This window comes from Vicugna pacos, chromosome X (genome assembly GCF_048564905.1).
Source record: "Vicugna pacos chromosome X, VicPac4, whole genome shotgun sequence".
NCBI classification, from domain to species: domain Eukaryota; kingdom Metazoa; phylum Chordata; class Mammalia; order Artiodactyla; family Camelidae; genus Vicugna; species Vicugna pacos.
In genome coordinates, this window is record NC_133023.1 from 36,706,456 (window position 1) to 36,722,894 (window position 16,439).

The 16,439-nt window shown below is 36.3% G+C and overlaps 1 pseudogene; it reads left to right on the forward strand.

Annotated features, from left to right (window-relative positions):
- The first annotated feature begins 13,272 nt into the window (after positions 1–13,272).
- The window catches only part of LOC102544008 (ubinuclein-1 pseudogene), a 36,681-nt pseudogene continuing 33,514 nt past the window's right edge, over positions 13,273–16,439 (forward strand).

Genomic DNA, 16,439 nt, shown 5'->3' on the forward strand with positions numbered 1-16,439 from the left:
TGCTTCTTCTTATCCTTGCTCATTTTAATTCTCTTTTCTCTTTTTAAATGAACTTTCCCCGTGGATTTTCTTTCTCAAAGCTCCATTTGTTTCATTTGTCATCACCCCTCCATCCCCAGTCTTTCAGCTGCATCTCCTTGCTTCTCTGTATTTTCTCTTCAAAAAGAAAATGAAGAATCACTGACCCATCTATCATTTCTTACCATTTCTCACCCCTTCTAGAATTTGTTTGGAAAAAAAATGTTACAAGTAGTATGATTCATAATAGACCCAAATTGGAAACAACCCAAATATCCACTAACTGGTGAATAAACAAATTGTCATATATCCATACAATGAAATATTACTAGCAATGATAAAGAATGAACTACTGATAAACACAACAACATAGGTGAATTTCAAAATAACTGCTGAGTAAAAAAGAGGCCAGACATAAACGGGCATATACTATATAATTCCACTTATATGAAGTTCAAGAATAGGCAAAATGAATCTATGGTGATAGAAATCAGAAGAGTGGTTGTGGGGAGATAGGGAATTGAATAAGAGGAGACAGCAGGGCACTTTTGGAGGTGATGGAAATCTTCTTTGTCTTGAAGAAGATGTGTTCAGATTTGTCAAAATTCATCAAACTGTATTCTTTAGATATGTGCATTTTACAGTCTCTAAATTATATCTCATTTTTATTTATTTGGGGGGGGAGGTTGGAGGTAATTAGGCTTATTTATTTAATTTTTTTTAATGGCGGTACTGGGGATTGAATCCAGGGTCTCAGGCATGCTAGGCATGCCCTCTACCACTGAGCTATATCTTCCCTTCTATATTTTAAAAGAAATACTTTAAAGAATAAAAAAGAGAGATAAGATAGAGATAAAGAACCACAACGAGATGGGTAGAAGGGGCAGAGATGCACACCCCCAGGTAGGTGACCCACAAACAAGAGGATAATCACAGTTGCGAGGTTCTCCCCAAGAAGTGAGGGATCCAAGTCCCACACCAGGTTCCCCAGCCTGGGAGTCCTGCACCAGGAAGACGAGTCCCCAGAACGCCTGGCTTTGAAGGCCAGTGGGATTTACATATGGGAGAGCTGGAGGGCTGTATGAAACAGAGACGATGTTATTAAAGGAGGCATGCAAAATCTCACTCTCTCCAAGACCCAGGGCAGAAGCCATAATTTGAAAGGACCCTGGGTCAGACCCACTTGCTGATCTTCAAGAGCCTCCCAGAGAGGTAGGAGGCAACTGGGACTCCTCCTGTGACGTAGACACTGGTGGCAGCCATTTGGGGAGCTCCTTATACCACAAGGACACTGGTGCTGGCAAGTGCCATTTTGGAATCCTCCCTCTAGCTTATTACCACCAGGGGCTTACCTGCCCACCAGCTGGTTAGCATCAGTCCAGGGGCCCTCCATGCTACCCAGGCCTCAGCCTCATCAGTGGCCAGCAGTCTCTGCACAAAGCAGGGCCTGGTGGCCAACCAGCTGGAGGCCAGGCCCACATAACAATGCACCCACAGTATTCAGTCCCACCTCAACAGAAGGGCCCCTTAGCCCACATGGCAGGCACCACTAAACCATGTAACTCTGGTGTGCTGCTTGGCCACATAGGATGTGTCATCCATAAGGCTACTTCCCCAAGATCTGAAAACGTAACTGACCAACCTAATACATACAAATGAACAGAGACTTAAACAAAATGAGGTGACAAAGGAATATGTTCCAAAGGAACAAGATAAAATCCCAGCAGAAGAACAAAGCAAAATGGAGATAATCAATCTACCTGATAAGGAGTTCAAGGCAATAATCATAAAAATGCTCAATGAACACAGGGGAAAACATGGATGAGCACAGTTAGAAAATATAGAGAAGAACCAAACAGAGCTGAAGAATACAATAACTGAAATAAAAAATACACTAGAAAGAATTAGCAATAGATTAGATGATACAGAGGAATGGATTAGGGAACTGGTAGACAGAGTAGTGGAAATCACCCAAGCTAAGAAGAAAAAAAAAAAGAATTTTTTAAAATGAGGACAGTTTAAGAGACTTCTGGTACAACATCAAGCATACTAACATTCATATCACAGAAGTCCCAGAAAGAGAAGAGAGAGAGAATGGATCGGAGAAGTTATTTGAAGAGATAATAGTTGAAAACTTTTCTAATCTGGGAAAGAAAAGAGACATCCAATTCCAGGAAGCAGAGAGAGTCCCAAACAAGATGAACCCAAAGAGGTCCACACCAAGACATATTATAATTAAAATGGCAAAAAATTAAAGATAAAGAGAAAATCTTAAAAGCAGCAAAAGAAAAGTAACTAGTTATGGACAATAAAACTCCCGTAAGAACATCAGTTGACTTTTCAGCATAAATTTTGCAGGCCAGAACAGAGTGGCATGATATATTTAGAGTGATGAAAGGAAAAAAACTACAAACCAAGAATATACCACCTGGCAAGGCTTTCATTCAGATTTGAAGGACAGGTAAAGAGTTTTACAGGCAAGCAAAAGCTAAAGAATTCAGCACCACTAAACTGGCTTTACAAGAAATGTTAAAGATATTTCTCTAAGCTGAAAAGACCACAACTAGAAATATGAAAATTATGAAAGGAAAAGTCTCATTAGTAAAGGCACATACATGGTAAAGTTAGCAGATCGACCATTTATAAACTAGTAGGAAGGTTAGAAGACAAAAGTAGTAAACCCATCTACACCCACAATAAGTAGTTAAAGGATACACAAAACAAAGCACTGTAAAGTAGGACACCAAAAATAGTTAAGTGTTTGAAGGGAGTAAAAATGCATGGTTTTTAGAATGTGTTCAAACTTAAGAGATCATCAATAGATCATCAACAGATGAATAGGAAAGAAGATGCGGTGGAATATTACTCAGCCATAAAAAGGAATGAAATCTTTCCACTTGCAACAACATGGATGTCTCCCAAAGTTACTATGCTAAGTGAAATAAGTCAGATAGAGAAAGAGAAATACTGTGTGTCACTTATATGTGAGATCTAAAAAACAAAACAAATGTATAAACATAACCAAACATAAATAGAGTCAGATATAGAGAACAAACAGGTGGTTGCCAGAGAGGAGGGAGTGGGGGGGATGAGTGAAATAGGTGGGAGGGATTAAGAGGTGCAAACTTTCAGTTACAAAATAAATGAGTCACAGGGATGAAATGTACAGCATGGAGAGTATAGTCAATAACTATGTAATATCTTTGCATGGGAACAGATAGTAACTAGATGTATCATGGTGATCATTTGGAAATGTGCAGAAATATTGACTCACTCTGTTGTGCACCAGGAACTACCATAGTGCTGTAGGTCAATTATACTTCAAATAAACAAACGAACTCACAGAAAAAGAATTCAGATTTGTGGTTATTGGAGATGGGAGCTTGGGGGGTGATGTGGAATTGGACGAAGGTAGTCAAAAAGTACAAACTTCCAGTTATAAGATAAATAAGTACTAGGGATGTAATATATAACATAATATAACATAATGTAAATATAATTAACACTGCAGAATTTTATATATGAAAGTTAAGGGAATAAACCCTAAGAGCTTTCATCATAAGGAAAAAAATTTTTTCTTTCTCTTTAATTGTGTATCTATATGAGATGATGGATGCTCACTAAACCTTGTGATAATTGTTTCATGATGTATGTAAGTCAAATCACTATGCTGCCCACCTTAAACTTATACAGCACTCTATGTCAAATATATCTCAATATAACTGGAAGAAAAAAAGAAATGTCTACTATTGCCCCCCCACCCCCAAAAATTATTTTTCTGAAGACTAATAATGTGGGGGAAACGCTTAAATGTGAAAAAAAGGCAGGATGTGAAATCATACATAAGAATGGCCCCTTTTTTCACAGGTAAAGTTTTATACAGCATATGCATAGAATAAAATGGAGGAGTTTTTAAAAAATTAAAAGGCAATCACACTCTTCTTTCCACATAAGAGATTTTGCCTTCCCTAATGTTTGACAGTGGTTATGTAAAGCAGGACCTTAAAGAAAAGGCAATGATTCTTCCAGAAAGCCACAGGCCACACCCATTTCTCTAGTATGTTCACCCACAAGTTAGTACTGGGTTGCTCAGAAAGTGAATGGATCTTGGAAGTCTGTTTTGTTTTCTTCCCAAAGTCCCTGTGTTTGGTTCAGCAGACTTTTCAATTGGTTTCTGTCCCTTTGTCCCAAGTGGCCAGAGCCAATGAGCCTGCTCTTTTGTGGGCCGATGACCCACCACTTCTGTACCTCTTAAACCAGATTTGATCAATCGTGATATCCAAGCTGTCGGTGCAGAGTTTTCTATCCGAGGTATTAATCTAAGTAATTTCAGAAAAAGTTAAATAACTGTGAGAAAGCTGAGATCCAAACAGAATGCCACTGATATGCCACCTTATTCTCAATAAGCATCAACGGGGATGGCAGGTCTCTCTCTCTCTTTTTTCCCCTAGATCAGTTTTGTGAAAGAAAGTGCAAAACCTATAAGAGGTGATAATGGATTTCTCTTGGTGATTCTTAGACTTATTTTTTTTCAGAGATGATACAAAGAAGCTGATCACTTTTGAAAGAAAGAGAAAGAGAATAAGCAGGTAAAAATGAACGAAAGCATAATGGGGTCTTGATAGATACCAATCAAGAGCAAAGTAAATTTTTTTTCAAAAAGAATAAAAATTTGGCAAAGACTGACTACATTTTCCCATTCTGTCTTCATTTTCTTAATTCACTGAGGAATGTATCTTTAGGAGAGAATCAATTCTCATTTTTGTGGAGATATAGGAATATCTCTCCTTGATTGACTAGTTCAATTCCTCTTTTGAGGAAGGGTGGTGCCACAGGGGTGAAGATGGAGCCAGAGATGAATAGGTGGAGGACAGAGGATTATTAGGACAGTGAAACTATTCTGTATGATACTAAATGATGGACACATGCCATTACACATTTGTCCAAATGCACAGAATGTACAAGAAGAAGAATGAATTCTAATGTAAACTATGGTCTTTGGGGAATAACGATGTATCAACGTAGGCTCATCAGTTGTAACAAATGTACCACTCTGGTGGGGGATGTTGATAATAGAGACTAGGCATCTGTGGGGGTAGTTGGTATACGGAAAATCTTTGCACCTTCCTCTCAGTGTTGCTGTGAACCCAAAACTGCTGTAGAAAAATCAAGTCTTTAATAAAGGCATTTTAAAGAAAGAAAAATAATAATGGTAAGCAATGTCTAAAGTGTGATGTTGGAGTAGACACTGTTATTTGCATACACAGTATCCATCTCCCCCTTCTTCCTTCCTAACAGAACCCAATTCTGTTTACACATCCTCCTCACTTCCCCAGAGCCCAGTTGACTCAGGAGAAACTGATTCCTTCCTCAGCTCAAGGAATAGGTCTTGATTAGTCTCAGCTATTCAAGGTAATCCCATCATTCCTACCAGCTACTGGTTCAGAAATCTAAGTTTAAGGGCAATCAGGGCATGGCATTCCCCAAGCAAGTGTGGTCACATGACCTCATTCCACCCAATCACACTGTAGGAAAAGACTTTTAGGCTATGGTTGGGGGAAGATAATTTCTTGCTCTCTCCCACTGAACATGAGCAAGAAAGCACATTGTCCTAGGTGTTGCTGGCACTGGCAGCCACTTCGTAACCATGAGGGAAGTCAGACTGAAGACAAAGGAAACACACAACGCCAAGAGAATTGAAAGAAAGAAAGCAAATCTCTGCTCGAACGGTGCCTGGAGCTTGCATTACTTTTCGGCATGGTAATAGATTTCCTTATTTTTAAGCCATTTTGAGCCTTGTTTTTTGTCACCTGCCATTGGAAATAATCTAACTGATATAGATGTTCCCTACTTGATGCATATAAATTGGTTTTTACATCATCATTATTCACATATATCCATAATTATTTTTTGCTGTACTCTTTGGCAAACAAGTCTTTTCAAAACATACACAGTTAATTATGTTAGTAATATAATAAGGCTCCAATAAGACTAACCCAAAACTTAAAGGATTTGATAAAATCTGCCAAATTGTCCAGTCATGTATTTATTCATCCAATAAGGAGTTATTGAGAGCCTAATATGCATCAAGCATTAAATAATGTGAAGTCCAGTGCACCCTGATTCTGTCCCTTTAAATTATATTTGAGAATAAAGAAAGTAGGGCAATCTGTGATTATGCATATATTCATTACGAACTACTGCACAAATATTTGGCTCATAACTATGAGTTAAATGGTATGACATTTCCATGAGAAAATTAATTGCTTGAACATGTGTTGTATAAAATATGTCAAATCATTTATTTGGATATTGTAGATTGCATATTAGTTTTTAACCAAAGGAAATACATGAGAAATAAATATGAAATGCACACTCTATACATCATAAATGTCATATTATGCCCAAGGGCCTATTGCAAGTGAACAATTTTTTTCTGGTTGAAGAGAGTGGTTATCTGAAAGATCATAAGATCACAGACCCAAAGAAGGGAGTCATGTTGCAATGAGTTCTTCTTTCATTAAGGTTTGTACCTATTGATAACCTTGTCTATTTAAAGACTACGCTTCATACAAATAGCTATGTGTAAAGAAGGGGGAGATTAATCATTTCAGATACCAAACTGTCATCTAAAATAGTTTGGAATTCCATCTGCCTAGGAATAAAAAATAAAGATTTATGGTGTGATATGAGTACCTACACTCTGATGCTTTTTATGGTTTCAGCAATTTTTGAGGGAGAAGGATCTATATAAAGATCTGTAGGTTAGAGACCGTAATAAAGGCCACTCGAGATAGGTATATAAGACTATAATAAATGATGGTGCAAGATAACTAAATGAAAAAAAAAAAAGAAACTAGTAAAGTCAGATATATACACAAACAAAATAAAGCCTGTATTGTTTATTGAGAGCCAAGAAACAGTTCATGAATGGAAAGGAAACTCCAGGAGAGCATATAGGCTTTACTCTATTCCAGAGGGAATATGCTTATTCAGTCATATAGCAGGACCACCTCCATATTAATATAGATACAGGATAAGAGTGACATCCATCCCATAAACTAACCATGTTATAGCAGGTTTTTATTATATATGCTTTGGTTTTAGGCCAAAAGATTTGTCCTTTAAAATATCCAAGCTCACATAACCAGAATGTCTTTTATCAAACTCCTGATTCACAAAATGGTATCTGTCCTTCAAGTCACAGAACTGACAAATGGCCTAATCTACTTTTCATCTTCTTAGCTTCAATAGAAGCATTCTCTAGGCTAGAATCATTCACTGGAACACATTCGCGTTAAGACTGTACATTTTCTGTAGGGCACTGAAATGCATGCCTTTGCTCTGATTAAGTCTTCTCTTTACATACGAATGAGAGTTGTCACAATTGTGGTGGATGGGGTGAGTTCACCAAGAGTAAGGTTCTCAGAGCAAATGTGGATAATCTGCTTTAGAGAGCAATAATAAGAAATGTGCTTTACTAACTTGGACACAGCCCATAATTTGATGTGGGTGGAGATCACAGTATTGTTTATTTAAAAAAGGCAGGGGGGTATGCATAGGGTGGAGAGGAGGAATGTGTAAAGAAATGTTCTCTGGTAAAACCAGCAACCTACACTTATGATGGTTAATTTTATATGTCAATTAGACTGAGCCACGGGCTGCCCAAATATTTGGTTAAACATTATTCTGGGTGGGTCTGTGATGAGATCAACATTTGAACTGGTAGACTAAGTAAAGCAGGTTGCCCTCCCTAATGTGGGTGGGCCTCACCCAATCAGTTGAAGACCCGAATAGAACAAAAAGGCTGAGTAGGGGAGAATTCTCTCTCTCTGGCTGACTGTCTTCAAATTGGGACATCAGTCTTCTCCTGCCTTAGACCTCAGACTCACACTGGAATTATTCCAGTGGCATTCCTGGTTCTCAAGACTTGGTACTTGGACTGGAGCCACACCACTGCCTCTCCTGGGTCTCCAGCTTGCTGACTGCAGATCTTGGGACTTCTCAGCCTCCATAGTCACATGATCCAATTCCTTATAATAAATTTTATATTTATATATATATAGTGTGTGTGTGTGTATGGCCTACTGATTCTGTTTTCCTGGAGAACTCAGACTAATACAGCCATGTACTGAATTTGATACTCAGGGTGGATCATCTTTTAGCACACTCATCTCTATATGAGAAAATATCATAATTTCCTTGATTCTTTCTTTAGTTTTAAAATGAACAACTAATGATTTAAAAGAACACATTTCAACCTTAACAATGTTATTCAAATAACTAAAAAATTTTCATGTATGAAGTAAAATTTTCACTTACCAGCAAAAATATTAAATATCACAGTTTGCACACTGCTTCCCTGTTTTAAATTTTAAAAACAAATACAAACTCCAAGTGGTTAACACAGAATGATAAAATTGATGCATCTCGTGTTGTTTCCTCTGGTTTACAATCACTGTGATATTATCATTCCTTATTTTTAGTCTACTATTTATTCTCAGAAATATGCAATACCACAGGAATTAGAGACAAAATCTATTCCTAAAACAGCTCTAATAATTATGAACCATTACAAACTAACTCTTCTGTCAGACAAAAAAAAAGACAAATACTATATGATCTCACTTATATGTGGAATCCAAAAAGGCCAAACGTATATAATCAGAGAGTAGAATGGTGGTTGCCAGGGGCTGGCGGGAGGCGAGGGGGAAGAGATATTGGATATTAGATTAACAAATTCTCAGGATCCAAGGTACAACATGGTGATTATAACTAATGATATTATATCATATACATGAATGTTGCTAATAGACTAAAACTTAAATATTCTCATCATAAAAAAGAAATGGTCATCATATGACAGGATGGAAGTGTTAGCTAATGCTATGGTGCTAATCATTTTTACAATATATCAGCCTGTCAAATCAACACATTATACACCTTAAACTTACACTATATATCAATTACAGCTCAATAAAGCCAGAGGGAAAAAGAAAAGATGAAAGGCTAAAAAGTAACTCAAGAAGTTAGAAATGAAACAAGTAGAAGGAAAGAATTTTTTAAAGGAAGAACAAAAATTGATTTGGAGAATACCACGCCAAATCAAAAGGAACAACAAAATAAAACACTAGTTTTTTTATATGAAGATAAAGATGACAAATATACATGCTAGACACGCCAGGATAGGCTTATCCTAGTATACTGAACCGTTATGCTAACAGATAATTATTGTTAAAGTTTGTATTTTTTCTCATGTAATTTTATTTTTTCTAAAAAACCATTACTGATTAAGTAGGGGAAATAAACACAAACACGTGAATCCACACGTTTTTGGGACTGACTATATAACGGGGAGTCCTCCAAGCTGACTTCCATGTAGAATACAATGTTTATTAAATAAGTAATAACACTGTGTTCATTTGGAGCTTTTAACTTATTATTACAATGCAACTGTAGCCAAAGCTTTTGTTTATACCTTAAATGTGTCCAGTACAGTAGCCATTAGCCACATGTGACGATGAGCACTTGCAATGTAGCTAGTCCACACTGAGATGTACTGTAAGTGGAAAATACACACTTAGCATGAAAACAATTATATAAAATATTTAATAATTTTTATATTGATTATATGTTGAAATAATACTATTTTGGATATATCGGGTTAAATAAAATATATTATTAAAATTAAATTCACTTATTTATTTTTAATGTAAATACTGGGAAATTTAAAACAACATATGTGGCTTACACTATATTTCTTTGGACAGCTTGCCCTAGACTGACAAAAGATTTTGGGAAGGAGGAGTGTGTTAACAGTGATGTTATTTAGAGTTGTCAGTGCAAGGTGAAAATAGAAAGCAAACCGAATTCTAGGCCACTTTAATATTGTTCTTAAATTCCCTAAAGACAATGTACCCACTTATTGCTTGTACTCAAGGCCTGATGCCCCCACTACTCTACCCTTGATATGCCACTAAATAAACCAGTCCAGCTCACACCAAAGGAGGGTCCTCACCTTGCCCACAGACTGCACAGTTGGGTATTCACGGTTCTCTCAATGGGTCCTTGCCCCTTTCTCCATTGTCCCCTCAATTTTTCTGCCATCCTCACTCCCATTTCTGGGCTTTGTTAACGTTGCTCCCTCTCACCCAATATTCCATTTGAAATGCTCAGGCATCTATATGCCTCTCCTGTTTGTTGAAATTCCACTGCTTCAAGACTCCTCCCTCAAATCTTCCTCTAAGACTCCAGTCCTTAGAGATCTCTTCTCTTCTCACTCTCTCTCCCCTGTCTTTTCTGACTTGTGGAGGCAAACACAGTCTGTGCTATTCACTTGAGTGGACAAATGGCACCTTGTAATTACTCAAAAAATTTTATTAGAGTTTATGTGTCATTGAGAGGTTCTCAAAAAGCTGGTATTTACATGTCTTGTTCACCTCATTCAGGGCCTAGCACAATGTTATGACATTTCATATCTTCAGTAGATAACTGTTGAATGAGTGAATAAATGAATGATTGGCATCATGGGTTAGATTTACTAAAATGAGTTCATCTGTGAGTGACAGATCACACAAAATGACACAGAGATAGAAGTTTATTTTTCTCTTACATAACTGTCTGTGTAGATGAAACAAAGCTCTTTGGTCCTCAACTGTGTAGGATGCCTCGACTCCTTCCAGCTCTTGGTCTGCCATTCTTGGGATATAGCCCTTATGTTTATGGTTCAAGAGTACTGTTCACACAATAGCATTAGAAAGAACAAAATATTTAGGAATACATTCAACAAAAGAAGTGCACAGCTTATACACCAAAAACTACAAAACATCATTGAAAGAAATGAAAGACTATTTAAATAAAAGACATCTTGGGTTCATGGATCAGAAGACTTAATATTGTTATGATCAAAATAGTTCCCCAAATTGATCTACAGATTCAATGTAATCCCTGTCAAAATTCCAACTGACCTCTTAGCAGAAATTGACAAGCTGATCCTAAAATTCAAATGGGAATTCAACAGATGCAGAATAGCCACAACAATTTTTCAAAAAGAAGACCGAAGTTGGAGGAACAAAACTTCCCAATTTCAATATTTTACCACAAAGCTGCGGTAATCAAGACAATGTGGTACTGTCATAAGGAGAGACCAACGGAATACCAGTCCAGAAATAAACATTCACATTTATAGTCAATTGATTTTTGACAAGGGTACCATGACAATTCAATGGGAAATAATATTCTTTCCAATAAATGGTGATGGAACAACTGGATATACACATGTAAAAGAATAAAGTTGCATCTCTACCTCTCATCACACAGAAAAACTAACTCAAAATGAATCCTAGACCTAAAGTCAATAGCTAAAACTGTAAAACTCTTAGATGTAAATGTAGGAGTAATTCTCTCATGACCTTGCATTTGGCAATGAATTCTTAGACATGACACCAAAAGCAAAAGCAACAAAAGGAAAAATAGATAAGTGACACTTCATCAGAATTTAAAACTTGTGCATCAAAGGACACTATCAAGAAAGTGAAAAAACAACCAAACAGAATGGAGCAAACATCTGCAAATCATATCTTCTGAAGGAATTTATATTCAGAATGTACAAAGAACTCATAATTTAACAGCAATTAAAAAGATAAATATCCCATTTTTTTAAATGGCAAAGGATTTCAATACACATTCCTCCAAAGAAAACGTAAAGTGGCCAATAAGCACATGAAGATACACAACATCATTAGCCATTAGAGAAATACAAATCAAACCCAAAGTGAGATAACATGTCACACCCACTAGGTTGGCTCTAACAAAAAAGACAGATAATAATGAGTGTTAGTGAGGATGCGGAGCAATTGGAACCCTCATTTATTGTTAGTATGAATGTAAAATGGGGCAGCTGCTATGGAAAAGTCTGGCAATTCCTCTAAAGGCTAAACAGAGTTACCACAAGATCCAGTAATTCCACTCCTAGGAATATATCCAAGAGAAATGAAAACATATGTCCACAGAAAACTTGTACATACATGTTCATAGCATCATTATTCATAATAGCCCCAAAGTGGAAATAATCCATATGCCTATCAACTGATGAAGAGATAAGTAAAATGTGGTATAATCATACAATAGAATAACATTTGGCAATAAAAATGAAAGAAATACTGATACATGCTACAGTATGGATCAACTCTGAAAACATTATGCTAAGTGAAAGAAGCCAGTCACAAAAGACTACATATTGTATGATTCTATTTATACGAAATGTCCAGAATAGGCAAATATATAGAGGCATAAAATAGATTAGTGACTTCCTAAGTCTAGATGGGGGTGGGGGAGATGCCTGCTAAGGGGTTTTGCTGAGGGAAGATGAAAGTGTTCTAAAATTGATCGTGGTAGTGTTCACACAATTCTGTAAATATACTATAAACTATTATATTGTACACTTTAAATAGTGATTTATATGGTATAGCAATTATATTTCAATAAAATTTTCATTTAAAAAAGCATCTTACCCCAGGAAGTTATGTGGAAGGAGGATCAAGAAAAAAATGGTGAAGGTTCCCATGATTTCTTAGGAAAGTTCATGGACAGATCCATTTAATCTTCACAACCCTATGAGAGTAAAACTATTATTATCCCCACTTACAAATGAAAATCTGAAGAATTTATTTTTAAAATTTTATTTAAGCAACTTTCTCACCCACAGGCAAGTAGGTTTAGTAAAATAACCAAAAAAGTACATCCTATATATTTGGAAATTAAGAACGCAATATAAATAACTAATCAGTAAAGAAAAAAATCATAAGAAAAATGATAAAGTTCTTAATCTGAGTAACATGAAAATGTTACATATTAACAATTACTGAATGGAGACTTCTAGTCCTGAACAAAAGAGTAGACATACTTCCTCTTATTTCTCTCACAAATTATAGCTAAAAACCTTGGATACTATACATAAAACAAACATAAAACTTTGAAAGGGGGAGAAGAGAAGGCAGACCAGTTAGGAACCTCGGAACCCAAGGAGTGAGTTCCTTGGATATTCTTTCTGCCGTATACGTCTCAGACTGGGTGCTAGAAAAGCTGCCAACCCAGAAATGCCAGCAGGTATGAAAAAAAAAGCCCCTAAAAAAGCTTGCTGTTTCTACCCAAAGGATCAAGAAAGGGGCAACCTAGCAAGGCAGAGAACTTTTGGACAATAACCACTGTATTCCAGCCAAACATCATGGAAATAACTGTGGCACACATCAGCAAATGCCAAAGGGAGAAAGCAGACTTCCACCTTTACCAGGCTATAACAAGGCACCCCAAGCCCCCGGCCAGGGTGATGTAATGGAAGATCAACTGGGGAGGTAAGACTTTCAACTCAGTCAGATAATAATGAAATGTCCCTCCATGCAGCTGGCGGAAATCACATGGGGAAACAGGACTTCCATTCCCATCTGATGGTAAAAGGGAACCCTTCCTTCTCCCTGCTGGCATGGTGTCAGAGGTCTTGTGGAGAGTCATGACTTTCACCACCATCTAGTGGTAACAAAGTGCCACTTTCAACCCCCGGGTGTTAACAGAGGCTGGACTTCCACCCCTAACCTGGCAGGAAAGAGGTTGTATCCATATTCCCCTGAAAGCATGGTGTCAGAGGAAGACCACTAGAACAGAAGAATTAAGTAAGACCCAGTGTATCATAACACAATACCAAAAATGTCCAGGATACAATCTAAAATCACTCATCATATCAAGAGCCAGGAAAATGTCAACTTAAATAAGAAAAGACAATCAGACATCAACAATGAGGTGTCAACAGATAGTGGAATCATCTAACAAGGATTTTAAAAACAGCCATCACAAAAATGCTTCAAGGAGCGATTACAACACAATAAAAACTAATGAAAAAATAGAAAGTGTCAGTAAAGAAACCGAAGATAAAAAGAAGAACCAAATGGAAACTGAAACTGAAAAATACAATAACCTAAGTAAAATATCTCACTTGATAGGCTAAACATCAGAATGAAGAAGACAGAAGAGCAAATGAGTGAACACGAAGATAGAACAATAGGAATTATTTAGTCTAAATAACAGAGAGAAAAAAACTGTAAAAAAATTAATAATAATAAACAAAGCCTCAGGGACCTGTACAAATAGAGCAAAAGATCTAACATTCATGTCTTTGGAGTCATGAGGAGAGAGAAGAAAGAGTGTGGGATTGAAAAAGTATTTGAAAAAATAATGGGTAAAATGTCCCCAAATTTGGCAAAAGCATAAGCCTACAGACTCAAGAAGCTGAGCAAACACAAAATAGAGGGTCAAAGAAATCCATGCCATAGTACATGATAATAAAACTTCTGAAAATGAATGACAAAGAAAAATCTTGAAATCAGTAAGAGAAAAATTACACCGTACCTATAGGGAAAACAATTCAAATGGAAGTGGAATTCTCATCAGAAACCACGCAGGCCATAAGAAAGTGACACAAAATTTTTCAAGTGTTAAAAGAATGGTCAACTTAGAATTCGATATCCAGTTAAAATGCTCTTTAGGAATGAAGAGGAAATTAAGACATTCTCAGATAAAGGAAACCTAAAAGAATCTGTCACCAGCAGACCTATCCTAGAAGGATTTCCTCCAGGAAATTCTTGAAAAAGAAAAGAAATGATAAAAGAAGGAAACTGAAAATATCAGCAAGAAATAAAAATAAGGGAAAGAGTAAAAATATACATAAAGAAAGGAGACTTTCCTTCTTTTGAGTTTTTTTAATTTTGACTTTTAAGAGGAGGGTAGCTAGATTACTTATATATTATTATTTTTTTGTTTGTCTAACAGAGGTACTAGGGATCCAACCCATGACCTCATGCATACTAAGCATGCGCTATACCACTGAGCTATACCATCCCCCCTAAATCTTGACTTTTGAAGCAAGAAAAGAGATAACATATGATATGGGTCTCAACATATGTAGAGGAAATATTTAAGATCATTATAAACAGGGGAGAGGAAAAGATTTAACAGGGAGATAAGATTTCTACAGTTCACTCAAACTGGTAAAATGTAGACAGTAGTAGACTGTGATTATTTATGTATGTACAATTAGTACTTAGGTCAACCACTAAAAATCCATACAAAGAGATATACTAATAAATACTATAGAATCTGAGGAGTAGGGTTGAAGATGCTACTGGTACCTAGTGGTAGAGGCCAGAGATACTGCTAAGCATCCTACAATACATGGTATGGTTCCCCACAACAAAAATTATGTCAGTAGTGCTAAGGTTGAGAAACCCTGGCCTACATGCTTACCAGTGTTGTATATTGTCATTCTTTTAAATAACATTAAAGAATGTTTATATTTATGTTCTCCCGATACCTTCTCTCTACGTAGCCAGTGATAACTGGTTTTCTACTATGACCACCACCTTGTCATTCTTCAAATCTTTCCAATCCGGTAGCTTGAAATACAATACTTTATTTTATTTTGTACCTCTTCAGAAGAATGGAATTTTATTTCTTGCTTTATAGATTATTTGAATTTGTTATAAAAAACACGTATTATTTTTATAATTTTTAAAGCTATTAAATTTTTTTTAAAAATACTACAAAGAAATCAAAATGAGATTGTAACCCACAGGAGTGCAGGTAAAAGAAACAGAAACAAACAAAAAACACAGAAAACAAAAGTTAAAATGGCAAATGTAAGCCTTAACATATCATTATTTACATTAATGTAAACAGTCTAATTATACCAATTAAATGACAGAGATAGATAGAGTAGACTAAAACACATAACCCAACTATGAAACTCACTTCAAATATGATATAGGTAGGTTGAAAGTAAAAGAATAGGAAAATATATACTATGCAAACATCAATCAGAAGAATGCAGGAGTGGCTGTGTTATTATCTGCTAAAATAGTCTTTAGAACAAATATATTACTTCGGGCAGAGCAGAATTTTAGATAATGATAAAAGGGTCAATCTACCAAAAAGACATAGCAATCTTAAGTGCGTATACATTAACCAACAGAGCTGCAGAATACATAAAGCAAAAATTAATTAATACAACTGAAAAGGAAAAATAGAAAATTCACAAATACATATGGTGACTTCAACACTCTTCTATAAACAACTGATAAAAACTTCTAGGCAGACAATCACCAAGAATATATGAGAACTCAACACCTCATCAGGCAACAGGATCTAATCAACATTTATAGAACATTCCACCCAATAACAGCAGAGTACACATTTTTTAAGTGTCTATGGCCCAAAGATGATGCTGAAAGTGAAGAAGGAAGCCTCTGCCCCTCCCAAAGCTGAAGCAAAAGCAAAGGCTTTGGGGGCCAAGAAAGCAGTGCTGAAAGGCATCCACAGCCATAAAGAAAAATAAAAAAGAAGATCCGCATATCACCCACCTTCCAGGGACCTCA